Below are 14586 nucleotides of genomic sequence, written 5' to 3'. Positions count from 1 at the left end.
TTAGTAAAGTATTCAGACCCCTTAATCAGTGCATTTGTAAAGTATTCAGACCCCTTAATCAGCACATTCGTAAAGTATTCAGACCCCTTAATCAGTACATTAGTAAAGTATTCAGACCCCTTAATCAGCACATTCGTAAAGTATTCAGACCCCTTAATCAGTACATTCGTAAAGTATTCAGACCCCTTAATCAGCACATTCGTAAAGTATTCAGACCCCTTAATCAGCACATTAGTAAAGTATTCAGACCCCTTAATCAGTACATTAGTAAAGTATTCAGACCCCTTAATCAGCACATTAGTAAAGTATTCAGACCCCTTAATCAGTACATTCGTAAAGTATTCAGACCCCTTAATCAGCACATTAGTAAAGTATTCAGACCCCTTAATCAGTACATTCGTAAAGTATTCAGACCCCTTAATCAGTGCATTCATAAAGTATTCAGACCCCTTAATCAGCACATTTGTAAAGTATTCAGACCCCTTAATCAGCACATTAGTAAAGTATTCAGACCCCTTAATCAGTACATTCGTAAAGTATTCAGACCCCTTAATCAGCACATTCGTAAAGTATTCAGACCCCTTAATCAGCACATTCGTAAAGTATTCAGACCCCTTAATCAGCACATTTGTAAAGTATTCAGACCCCTTAATCAGTGCATTCATAAAGTATTCAGACCCATTAATCAGCACATTCGTAAAGTATTCAGACCCCTTAATCAGTGCATTTGTAAAGTATTCAGACCCCTTAATCAGCACATTTGTAAAGTATTCAGACCCCTTAATCAGTACATTCGTAAAGTATTCAGACCCCTTAATCAGCACATTCGTAAAGTATTCAGACCCCTTAATCAGCACATTTGTAAAGTATTCAGACCCCTTAATCAGTACATTAGTAAAGTATTCAGACCCCTTAATCAGCACATTCGTAAAGTATTCAGACCCCTTAATCAGCACATTCGTAAAGTATTCAGACCCCTTAATCAGCACATTCGTAAAGTATTCAGACCCCTTAATCAGCACATTCGTAAAGTATTCAGACCCCTTAATCAGCACATTCGTAAAGTATTCAGACCCCTTAATCAGCACATTCGTAAAGTATTCAGACCCCTTAATCAGTGCATTCGTAAAGTATTCAGACCCATTAATCAGCACATTCGTAAAGTATTCAGACCCATTAATCAGCACATTCGTAAAGTATTCAGACCCATTAATCAGCACATTCGTAAAGTATTCAGACCCATTAATCAGCACATTCGTAAAGTATTCAGACCCATTAATCAGCACATTCGTAAAGTATTCAGACCCCTTAATCAGCACATTCGTAAAGTATTCAGACCCCTTAATCAGCACATTCGTAAAGTATTCAGACCCCTTAATCAGTACATTCGTAAAGTATTCAGACCCCTTAATCAGTACATTCGTAAAGTATTCAGACCCCTTAATCAGTACATTTGTAAAGTATTCAGACCCCTTAATCAGTACATTAGTAAAGTATTCAGACCCCTTAATCTTTTCCACTTTTTGTTATGTTGCAGCCTTATTGTAAAATGGATTAAATATATATATTTATACTCATCACACAATACCCCATCATGACAAAGCAACAAGAGTTTTTAGAAATGTTTGCAAATAATACTAAAAAACAAACAGGAAATATTAATTTAAAAAAGTTTTCAGACCACTTGCTATGAGACACGAAATTGAGCTCAGGTGCATCCTGTTTCAATAGATCTTCCTTGAGATGTTTCTACAACTTGATTGCAGTCCAGCTGTGGTAAATTTAAATGATCGGACATGATTTGGAAGGGCAGACACCTGTGTCTTCCGGTCCCACAAATGCAGTGTTTGGTTTTCGGCAGAGGCATAATGAGACCCATGTCGTCCAAAAAAGTTATATTTTTAACTCATCTGTCCATAGAACATTCGTCCAGGAGTCATGATGATCATCCAGGTGTTTCCAGGTGCTTTCTGGAAAACTTGAGTCAACTTTTTGGATGAGATGAGACCCGTTATGTCTGGTGAAAACCACACACTGCATTCCACAGTAACAAACTCATACCAACGGTCCAGCATGGTGGTGGTTTGAGAATGCTTTGCTGCCTCAGGACCGGTATTGTCACACCCTGACCATAGTTTGCTTTGTATGTTTCTATGTTTTGTTTGGTCAAGGTGTGATCTGAGTGGGCATTCTATGTTGTGTGTCTAGTTTGTCTGTTTCTGTGTTTTGCCTGATATGGTTCTCAGTCAGAGGCAGGTGTTAGTCATTGTCTCTGATTGGGAACCATATTTAGGTAGCCTGTTTGGTGTTGGGTTTTGTGGGTGATTGTTCCTGTCTTTGTGTTTGCACCAGATAGGGCTGGTTTGGTTTTTCCACATTTATTGTTTTGTTCGTCTATTCATGTTTAGTCTCTTTATTAAAGAACCATGAACCACGCTGCGTTTTGGTCCGCCTCTCCTTCACCTCAAGACAACCGTTACAGGTAAGACTTCCCTTAATAGAAGGAACCATGAATTCTGTTCTGTACAGCGCCTTGCAAAAGTATTCATCCCACTCGGCGTTTTTCCTATTTTGTTGCATTACAACCTGTAATTTAAATGGATTTTTTGGGGAGATTTCATGTAATGGACAAACACAAAATATTCCAAATTGGTGAAGTGGAATTAAAGAAATAACATGTTAAAACAAAACAAACAAACACATAAAAAACAGAAAAGTGGTGTGTGCATATGTATTCACCCCCTTTGCTATGAAGTCCCCGAAATAAGATCTGGTGCAACCAATTACCTTTAGAAGTGACAGAGTTTGGGAAACTATTCAGAAGTGAAGGAATGATGGATGGCGCTAAATTTAATTTTTTAATTTTACCAGGCAAGTCAGTTAAGAACAAATTCTTATTTTCAATGATGGCCTAGGAACAGTGGGTTAACTGCCTGTTCAGGGGCAGAATGACAGATTTGTACATTGTCAGCTTGGGGTTTTGAACTTGCAACCATTTGATTACTAGTCCAACGCTCTCACCACTAGGCTACCCTGCCGCCCCAGGGAATACAGGAAAATTCTTGAGGGAAACCTGTTTGTCTTCCAGCGATTTGAGACTGGGGATGGAGGTTCACCTTCCAGCAGGACACTGACCCTAAGCATACTGCTAAAGCAAAACTTGAGTGGTTTAAGGGGAAACATTTAAATGTCTTGGAATGGCCTAGTCAAAGCCCAGACCTCAATCCAATCTGTGGTATGACTTAAAGATTGCTGTACACCTGCAGAACCCATCCAACTTGAAGGAGCTGGAGCAGTTTGCCTTGAAGAATGGGCAGAAATCCCAGTGGCTAGATGTGCCAAGTTTATAGAGGCAAACCCCAAGAGACTTGCAGCTGTAATTGCTGCAAAAGGTGGATCTACAAAGTATTGACTTTGGGGGGTGAATAGTTATGCACGCTCAAGTTCTGTTTTTTTGTATTATTTCTTGTTTGTTTCACAAGAAAAAATATTTTGCATCTTCAAAGTTTTATTTTATTTATTTTACCTTTATTTTACTAGGTAAGTCAGTTAAGAACAAATTCTTATTTTCAATGATGGCCTAGGAACAGTGGGTTAACTGCCTGTTCAGGGGCAGAACGACAGATTTTGTACCTTGTCAGCTCGGGGATTTGAACTTGCAACCTTTCGGATAATAGTCCAATACTTTTGTAAGCCACTGCATCTTTAAGGGCACAAGGCAAGACTCAGATGCAAACAGATGGTTTGAGTCCTTGATATTTCTTAAAATCCAAAAAGGTAGGCAAAAGAGGTCAAGAGAGGTCAAGGCAGGCAGAATGGTCAGGCAGCCAGGTATAGAGTCCAGAAACAGGCAAGACCGGGCTCAAGACCAGGAGGACTAGCAAAAAGAGAATAGAAAACGCAGGCGCATGAGAAAAACACGCTGGTAGACTTGAGCATAGAAGACGAACTGGTACAGAGAGACAGGAAACACAGAGACAAATACACCTGGGAAAATAAGCGACACCTGGAGGGGGTGGGGACAACCACAAGGACAGTAACAGAGAATTCTACAGGAGAACGTCAGGCCGTCCGTCTGTGAGCTGAAGCTGAAGTGCAACTGGGTCATGCAGCAAGACAATGATCCAAAACACACAACCAAGTCTACATGAAAATGGATAAAAAGCTAAAGATTTTAAGTTTTGGAATGGCCTAGTCAAAGTCCAGACCTAATTCCAATTGAGACGGTGTGGCAGGAATTGAAATGAGCAGTTCGTGCTTGAAAACCGACAAATGTCGATGAGTTACAGCAGTTCTGCATGCAAGAGTGGGTCAAAATTCCTCCCCAGCGATGTGAGAGACTGATCAACAACTACAGGAAGTGTTTGGTTGCAGTCATTGCAGCTAAAGGCACAACCAGTTATAGATTGTAAAGGAAATTCCTTTTACACACAGGGGAATTGGGAGTTACATAACTTTGTTAATTAAATAAATAAAATGAGTATATATATTTGTTGTTATTTGTAAACTCAGGGTCCCTTTATCTAATACTAACTTTTTGTTGAAGATCTGATAACATTCCGTATTAAAAACAATCAAAAGGAGGACAAATACTTTTTCACGTCTCTGTATTTTATTAACCAGGAAGCTCATTCACATCTGTTCCAATACTATCAGAGAAAGGAGATGGCAGACTAGTGAAGACACTGAAGTAAAACAAACCTATTTCCCTGCATTACACCGGGGAAGGAAGCTGAAGAAGAAGCTGAAGAAGAAGCTGAAGAAGAAGCTGAAGAAGAAGAAGAAGCTGAAGAAGAAGCTGAAGAAGAAGCTGAAGAAGAAGCTGAAGAAGAAGCTGAAGAAGAAGAAGAAGAAGCTGAAGAAGAAGAAGAAGCTGAAGAAGAAGCTGAAGAAGAAGAAGCTGAAGAAGAAGCTGAAGAAGAAGCTGAAGAAGAAGAAGAAGCTGAAGAAGAAGCTGAAGAAGAAGAAGCTGAAGAAGAAGAAGAAGAAGAAGAAGCTGAAGAAGAAGAAGAAGAAGAAGCTGAAGAAGAAGAAGAAAGCATTTGGAAACCCTCCACTCCCTTTTTTCTTTTTCCAACAAAAAAATCTTAATGATTTGCACCATTTGCTGTTTTGATTGAGATCGGTTTCAAATTCGATCAGTTTGTTGACCTGAGTCATGTTTTATTTTTCAGACATGAATGTATATATTTCGTATAGATTAACAGGGTAGTATCCTTTACACTGAACGTTTTAAACGCACCAAGGATAGAGTCATACAGACACGTTCAACTCTTAAAAACTCCAATCAACCCAACTATGATTATAGATCTGTTGGCCCAATACTCTGAAAGCTGTCCTCCAGAAATACAGTATTTCACCGTCGTAGAGCCATACGTGTGACTGATTCAGGTCAAGGCATTTCAGATTGAAAAATAGGTGTCACGACCCGTTCGACGTCTCACCGGATCACAACACACAAACAACCTATCACATAAATAACGTTGAGGTGACACGTACATAAGAGTACCGCTTAGCCCAAGGTTAGAGACCAGCCTTGAGCCTCCTCTGCCAGCCATCCACTTAACTATAACTGACAAGAATTCTCTAGGAAGGTAAAATGGCTGGCATTTGAATGTAAGGAATTTTAGATCGGGTGAGCAGAAGGACTTGATGTTGCTATTAGAGACTACCAGACATAATGTTATGTTGCTATTAGAGACTACTAGACATAATGTTATGTTGCTATTAGAGACTACTAGACATAATGTTATGTTCCTATTAGAGACTACCAGACATAATGTTATGTTGCTATTAGAGACTACCAGACATAATGTTATGTTGCTATTAGAGACTACTAGACATAATGTTATGTTGCTATTAGAGACTACTAGACATAATGTTATGTTCCTATTAGAGACTACCAGACATAATGTTATGTTGCTATTAGAGACTACCAGACATAATGTTAGGTTGCTATTAGAGACTACCAGACATAATGTTATGTTGCTATTAGAGACTACCAGACATAATGTTAGGTTGCTATTAGAGACTACCAGACATAATGTTATGTTGCTATTAGAGACTACCAGACATAATGTTGTTGCTATTAGAGACTATCATACATAATGTTGCTAGTTGAGACTACCAGACATAATGTTATGCTGCTATTAGAGACTATTAGAGACTACCAGACATAATGTTATGTTGCTATTAGAGACTACCAGACATAATGTTATGTTGCTATTAGAGACTACCAGACATAATGTTATGTTGCTATTAGAGACTACCAGACATAATGTTATGCTGCTATTAGAGACTATTAGAGACTACCAGACATAATGTTATGTTGCTATTAGAGACTACCAGACATAATGTTATGTTGCTATTAGAGACTACCAGACATAATGTTATGTTGCTATTAGAGACTACCAGACATAATGTTATGTTGCTATTAGAGACTACCAGACATAATGTTATGCTGCTATTAGAGACTATTAGAGACTACCAGACATAATGTTATGTTGCTATTAGAGACTACCAGACATAATGTTATGTTGCTATTAGAGACTACTAGACATAATGTTATGTTGCTATTAGAGACTACCAGACATAATGTTATGTTGCTATTAGAGACTACCCGACATAATGTTGCTATTAGAGACTACCAGACATAATGTTATGCTGCTATTAGAGACTATTAGAGACTACCAGACATAATGTTATGTTGCTATTAGAGACTACCAGACATAATGTTATGTTGCTATTAGAGACTACTAGACATAATGTTATGTTGCTATTAGAGACTACCAGACATAATGTTATGTTGCTATTAGAGACTACCAGACATAATGTTGTTGCTATTAGAGACTATCATACATAATGTTGCTAGTTGAGACTACCAGACATAATGTTATGCTGCTATTAGAGACTATTAGAGACTACCAGACATAATGTTATGTTGCTATTAGAGACTACCAGACATAATGTTATGTTGCTATTAGAGACTACCAGACATACTGTTATGTTGCTATTAGAGACTACTAGACATAATGTTATGTTGCTATTAGAGACTACCAGACATAATGTTATGTTGCTATTAGAGACTACCAGACATAATGTTGTTGCTATTAGAGACTATCATACATAATGTTGCTAGTTGAGACTACCAGACATAATGTTATGCTGCTATTAGAGACTATTAGAGACTACCAGACATAATGTTATGTTGCTATTAGAGACTACCAGACATAATGTTATGTTGCTATTAGAGACTACCAGACATAATGTTATGTTGCTATTAGAGACTACCAGACATACTGTTAGGTTGCTATTAGAGACTACTAGACATAATGTTATGTTGCTATTAGAGACTACCAGACATAATGTTATGTTGCTATTAGAGACTACCAGACATAATGTTATGTTGCTATTAGAGACCATCATACATAATGTTGCTAGTAGAGACTACCAGACATAATGTTAAGGATCGTGCTTTACATGTGTCTGGTGTTTGCAGTAAACATGAATATGCTAATCAGAGACATATGTGGTTTTATTCCGTGATTGGAGTTGTATTTACCACTGGTTGACATCTTTAGTCACATCTGGGTGATTTAGGGGTTGGAGTTGAATCTTTAGTCACATCTGGGTGATTTAGGGGTTGGAGTTGAATCTTTAGTCACATCTGGGTGATTTTAGGGGTTGGAATTGAATCTTTAGTCACATATGGGTGACTTAGGGGTTGGAGTTGAATCTTTAGTCATATCTGGGTGATTTAGGGGTTGGAGTTGAATCTTTAGTCACATCTGGGTGATTTAGGGGTTGGAGTTGAATCTTTAGTCATATCTGGGTGATTTAGGGGTTGGAGTTGAATCTTTAGTCACATCTGGGTGATTTAGGGGTTGGAGTTGAATCTTTAGTCATATCTGGGTGACTTAGGGGTTGGAGTTGAATCTTTTGTAATATCTGGGTGATTTAGGGGTTGGAGTTGAATCTTTAGTCACATCTGTGTGATTTAGGGGTTGGAGTTGAATCTTTAGTCACATCTGGATGACCTATGGGTTGGAGTTGAATCTTTAGTCACATCTGGGTGATTTAGGGGTTGGAGTTGAATCTTTAGTCACATCTGGGTGACTTAGGGGTTGGAGTTGAATCTTTAGTCACATCTGGGTGATTTAGGGGTTGGAGTTGAATCTTTAGTAATATCTGTGTGATTTAGGGGTTGGAGTTGAATCTTTAGTAATATCTGTGTGATTTAGGGGTTGGAGTTGAATCTTTAGTCACATCTGGGTGACTTAGGTGAAGCCTAATGAGCTGACGACCCTGACAGCAACCAGTCGTCACCGGACAGTCAGGCTGCCACAGAGACAGCCCTCTACACATTCATCACCTGGAGATTAGAAAGAATATTCCCTGTATAGACCGTGCATGGACCAGACCACGTGGGTACGGAGGTGCGATAGCAACTGTTTCTATGGAGAGAGACAGGTTTCCTCTTTTTTTAGAAATCAATGCTTTTTAAACCACTAGTTTAGCTGTTTCAGTGAGATGTGCCCCTATCATTTGTATTTTCTCATAGTTTTTAAATATTTTTTTATAATATCACATGTCTCCTCTCCTCATTTCCTCATTCCTCTGACCTCATCCCTCAATGTCAAATTAAGAACACAACAGAATCTGAGCACATCACCAGCCAGCGGTGGGTTGTTGTTGGAGAAGTAGCCAGGTTATTTAGCACAGGAAATAGAAAATACTTGACTGGTCAGAGTGTAATGTAACGCAAACCTGCCAAAGTGTAATACGCCACAATTAAACCAGCTTTCAAATGTCTTGGGGATACGTCCCAAACGACACCCTATTCCCTATATAGTGCACTACTTTTGACCTGAGCGCTATTCAATATTTTAGTGCCTTTAGGACTCAGGCCAAAGTAGTGCACTATATAGGGAATAGGGCCCTGGTCTAAAGTAGTGCACTATATAGGGAATAGGGCTCTGGTCTAAAGTAGTGCACTATATAGGGAATAGGGTGCCATTTCGGGTACAACTTTGTTGTTTGCACAATTCTCTGTCATTTTGCAACCATAAATACTTATGATACTGTTGGTTCCAATACTTTTGAGGCCAGATTTCTTCTTACTGGTCTGAAAAGATGGAACAAGCGAAAAACTTATTGGGAAGACAATAAGAAAGTATTCTAATCTAACTTGTTGATTTAGCCAGTGATTTATTATAGACAGCATCGTCACTCTGTTTCACAATCACCAACCTCGTCTGTGACGATAAACCTTTTGTCTGTCATGAGGTCATGTTTTGTGGAGGGCCACATGTTAACAACACCAGGAGGATAGACAGATCACAGGAAGAGAGGAGTTGGAAACAGATTCATCTTGATAGCATAAACATAGCCGATAGCAGCTCAATATCAACATCTGGACAAAGAGAGAAGCGATGATGGAACATTGGAATACAGGGTCTTAAACAGACGATACCTATGGGACTGTGTTCTATGAAAGAGAGCTGGGATAGAGGGATTTTCAATGTCAGCTTTACAGCCCTTTTCACTGAGGCTTATTCTCTCTCTGTCTCTCTCTGTCTCTCTCTGTCTCTGTCTCTGTCTCTCTCTGTCTCTCTGCCTCTGTCTCTCTCTGTCTCTCAGTCTCTGTCTCTGCCTCTGTCTCTCTCTCTGTCTCTCTGTCTCTGTCTCTCGGTCTCTGTCTCTGCCTCTCTCTCTGTCTCTCTCTGTTTCTGTCTCTCAGTCTCTGTCTCTGCCTCTCTCTCTGTCTCTCTCTCTGTCTCTCTCTCTGTCTCTCTCTGTCTCTCTCTGTGTCTCTCTCTCTGTCTCTCTCTCTGTCTCTCTCTGTGTCTCTCTCTCTGTCTCTCTCTCTGTCTCTCTCTGTCTCTCTCTCTGTCTCTCTCTCTGTCTCTCTCTGTCTCTCTCTCTGTCTCTCTCTCTGTCTCTCTCTCTGTCTCGCTCTGTCTCGCTCTGTCTCTCTCTCTGTCTCTCTCTGTCTCTCTCGGTCTCTGTCTCTGCCTCTGTCTCTCTCTCTCTCTCTCTCTGTCTCTCTGTCTCTGTCTCTGTCTGTCTCTCTCTCTCTCTCTCTCTCTCTCTTTCTCTCTCTCTTTCTCTCTCTGGTGGAATCTGTCAGTGTTATGTCAACTGTCTCCACTTCAACTGTCTCCACTTCTACGGTCTCTACTTCAACTGTCTCTACTGCAACTGTCTCTACTGCAACTGTCTCTACTGCAACTGTCTCTACTGCAACTGTCTCTACTGCAACTGTCTCTACTGCAACTGTCTCTACTGCAACTGTCTCTACTGCAACTGTCTCTACAGCAACTGCCTCTACTTCAACTGTCTCTACTTCAACTGCCTTGACTGCATGGTCAGCCAATACTATCATACGGACTACAACACCTGAAAGAGGACTTTGAAATGTGTGCTCCTGCGGGTTGGAAAATAAACTAGAAAATAAATTAGAACACCACATAGAAATAATAAACTAGAATACCCCCAGTTATGCCCTGACCTACTACACCATAGAGAAACAAGGGCTCTCTGTGGTCAGGGCGTGACATTCTGACCCTGAACGAGTCAGTTAACCGACTGTTCCTAGGCCGTCATTGTAAATAAGAATTTGTTCTTACCTGACTTGCCGAGGTAAATAAAAAAATACAATGACGACCTAGCAAAAGGCCTCCTGCGGGTGGTGACAAGGGCTGGGATTAAAAATAAAATATAAATATAGGACACATCATGAGAGACAACACTACATAAAGAGATGCCTAACAAAACAACAAACTGCATGCAGCAAGGCATCAACACATGACAACACAGCATGGTAACAACATGGTAGCAACACAACATGGTAGCATGACAACAACATGGTAGCAACACAGCATGGCAGCAACACATGAAAACACAACATGGTAGCATGACAACAACATGGTAGCAACACCGCATGGTAGCACTCTACTTCCGGCGCCGACAGAGATGGCCGCCTCGCTTCGCTTTCCTAGGAAACTATGCAGTTTTTTGTTTTTTTACGTGTTACACACACACATAAACACACACATAAACACACACACTCACACAAACACACACACACATAAACAGACGCACACACACACACACACACACACATAACCACAAACACACACACATACACACACACATAACCACACACACATAAACAAACACACACACACACACACACACACACACATAAACAGACACACACACACACACACACACAAATAACTTCCGGCGCCGACAGAGATGGCCGCCTCGCTTTGCGTTCCTAGGAAACTATGCAGTTTTTTTGTTTTTTTTCGTGTTATTTCTTACATTAGTACCCCAGGTCATCTTAGGTTTCATTACATACAGTCGAGAAGAACTACTGTATATAAGATCAGCGTCAACTCACCATCAGTACGACCAAGAATATGTTTTTCGCGACGCGGATCCTGTGTTCTGCCTTACAAACAGGACAACGGAATGGATCGCATGCAGCGACCCCAAAAAACGACTCCGAAAAAGAGGGAAACGAGGCGGTCTTCTGGTCAGACTACGGAGACGGGCACATCGTGCCCCACTTCCTAGCATTCTTCTTGCCAATGTCCAGTCTCTTGACAACAAGGTTGATGAAATCCGAGCAAGGGTAGCATTCCAGAGGGACATCAGAGACTGTAACGTTCTGTGCTTCACGGAAACATGGCTCACTGGAGAGACGCTATCCGAAGCGGTGCAGCCAACGGGTTTCTCCACGCATCGCGCCGACAGAAACAAACACCTTTCTGGTAAGAAGAGGGGTGGGGGTGTATGCCTTATGGCTAACGAGGCATGGTGCGATGAAAGAAACATACAGGAACTCAAATCCTTCTGTTCACCTGATTTAGAATTCCTCACAATCAAATATAGACCGCATTATCTACCAAGAGAATTCTCTTCGATTATAATCACAGCCGTATATATCCCCCCCCAAGCAGACACATCGATGGCTCTGAACGAACTTTATTTAACTCTTTGCAAACTGGAAACCATTTATCCGGAGGCTGCACTCATTGTTGTTGGGGATTTTAACAAGGCTAATCTGAAAACAAGATTTTATCAGCATATCGATTGCGCAACCAGGGGCGGAAAAACCTTGGATCACTGTTACTCTAACTTCCGCGACGCATATAAGGCCCTGCCCCGCCCCCCTTTCGGAAAAGCTGACCACGACGCCATTTTGCTGATACCTACCTACAGACAAAAGTTTAAAAAAGAAGCTCCCACGCTGAGGTCTGTCCAACGCTGGTCCGACCAAGCTGACTCCACACTCCAAGACTGCTTCCACCACGTGGACTGGGACATGTTTCGTATTGCGTCCAATAACAACATTGACGAATACGCTGATTCGGTGTGCGAGTTCATTAGAACGTGCGTTGAAGATGTCGTTCCCATAGCAACGATTAAAACATTCCCTAACCAGAAACCTTGGATTGATGGCAGCATTCGCGTGAAACTGAAAGCGCGAACCACTGCTTTCAATCAGGGCAAGGTGTCTGGTAACATGACTGAATACAAACAATGCAGCTATTCCCTCCGTAAGGCTATCAAACAAGCTAAGCGTCAGTACAGAGACAAAGTAGAATCCCAGTTCAACGGCTCAGACACAAGAGGCATGTGGCAAGGTCTACAGTCAATCACGGACTACAGGAAGAAATCCAGCCCAGTCACGGACCAGGATGTCTTGCTCCCAGGCAGACTAAATAACTTTTTTGCCCACTTTGAGGACAATACAGGGCCACTGACACTGCCTGCAACGGAAAAATGCGGTCTCTCCTTCACTGCAGCCGAGGTGAGTAAAACATTTAAACGTGTTAACCCTCGCAAGGCTGCAGGCCCAGACGGCATCCCCAGCCGCGCCCTCAGAGCATGCGCAGACCAGCTGGCTGGTGTGTTTACGGACATATTCAATCAATCCCTATACCAGTCTGCTGTTCCCACATGCTTCAAGAGGGCCACCATTGTTCCTGTTCCCAAGAAAGCTAAGGTAACTGAACTAAACGACTACCGCCCCTAGCACTCACTTCCGTCATCATGAAGTGCTTTGAGAGACTAGTCAAGGACCATATCACCTCCACCCTACCTGACACCCTAGACCCATTCCAATTTGCTTACCGCTCAAATAGGTCCACAGACGATGCAATCTCAACCACACTGCACACTGCCCTAACCCATCTGGACAAGAGGAATACCTATGTGAGAATGCTGTTCATCGACTACAGCTCGGCATTCAACACCATAGTACCCTCCAAGCTCGTCATCAAGCTCGAGACCCTGGGTCTCGACCCCGCCCTGTGCAACTGGGTACTGGACTTCCTGACGGGCCGCCCCCAGGTGGTGAGGGTAGGTAACAACATCTCCTCCCCGCTGATCCTCAACACTGGGGTCCCACAAGGGTGCGTTCTGAGCCCTCTCCTGTACTCCCTGTTCACCCACGACTGCGTGGCCACGCACTCCTCCAACTCAATCATCAAGTTTGCGGACGACACAACAGTGGTAGGCTTGATTACCAACAACGACGAGACGGCCTACAGGGAGGAGGTGAGGGCCCTTGGAGTGTGATGTCAGGAAAATAACCTCACACTCAACGTCAACAAAACTAAGGAGATGATTGTGGACTTCAGGAAACAGCAGAGGGAACACCCCCCTATCCACATCGATGGAACAGTAGTGGAGAGAGTAGCAAGTTTTAAGTTCCTCGGCATACACATCACAGACAAACTGAATTGGTCCACTCACACAGACAGCATCGTGAAGAAGGCGCAGCAGCGCCTCTTCAACCTCAGGAGGCTGAAGAAATTCGGCTTGTCACCAAAAGCACTCACAAACTTCTACAGATGCACAATCGAGAGCATCCTGGCGGGCTGTATCACCGCCTGGTACGGCAACTGCTCCGCCCTCAACCGTAAGGCTCTCCAGAGGGTAGTGAGGTCTGCACAACGCATCACCGGGGGCAAACTACCTGCCCTCCAGGACACCTACACCAACCGATGTTACAGGAAGGCCATAAAGATCATCAAGGACAGCAACCACTGAGCCACTGCCTGTTCACCCCGCTATCATCCAGAAGGCGAGGTCAGTACAGGTGCATCAAAGCTGGGACCGAGAGACTGAAAAACAGCTTCTATCTCAAGGCCATCAGACTGTTAAACAGCCACCACTAACATTGAGTGGCTGCTGCCAACACACTGACACTGACTCAACTCCAGCCATTTTAATAATGGGAATTGATGGGAAATGATGTAAATATATCACTAGCCACTTTAAACAATGCTACCTTATATAATGTTACTTACCCTACATTATTCTTCTCATATGCATACGTATATACTGTACTCTATATCATCGACTGCATCCTTATGTAATACATGTATCACTAGCCACTTTAACTATGCCACTTTGTTTACATACTCATCTCATATGTATATACTGTACTCGATACCATCTACTGTATCTTGCCTATGCTGCTCTGTACCATCACTCATTCATATATCCTTATGTACATATTCTTTATCCCCTTACACTGTGTATAAGACAGTAGTTTAGGAATTGTTA

At 41.8% G+C, this 14586-nt stretch overlaps 1 pseudogene; it reads right to left on the bottom strand.

The window, feature by feature from the left end:
• The window catches only part of LOC135557327 (basic proline-rich protein-like), a 133886-nt pseudogene that overhangs the window by 72078 nt on the left and 47222 nt on the right, over positions 1–14586 (bottom strand).

This window comes from Oncorhynchus masou, chromosome 16 (genome assembly GCF_036934945.1).
Source record: "Oncorhynchus masou masou isolate Uvic2021 chromosome 16, UVic_Omas_1.1, whole genome shotgun sequence".
Taxonomy (NCBI): domain Eukaryota; kingdom Metazoa; phylum Chordata; class Actinopteri; order Salmoniformes; family Salmonidae; genus Oncorhynchus; species Oncorhynchus masou.
The sequence above is the reverse complement of the archived record's forward strand: the minus strand, read 5'-3'. Positions and strand labels throughout refer to the sequence as shown.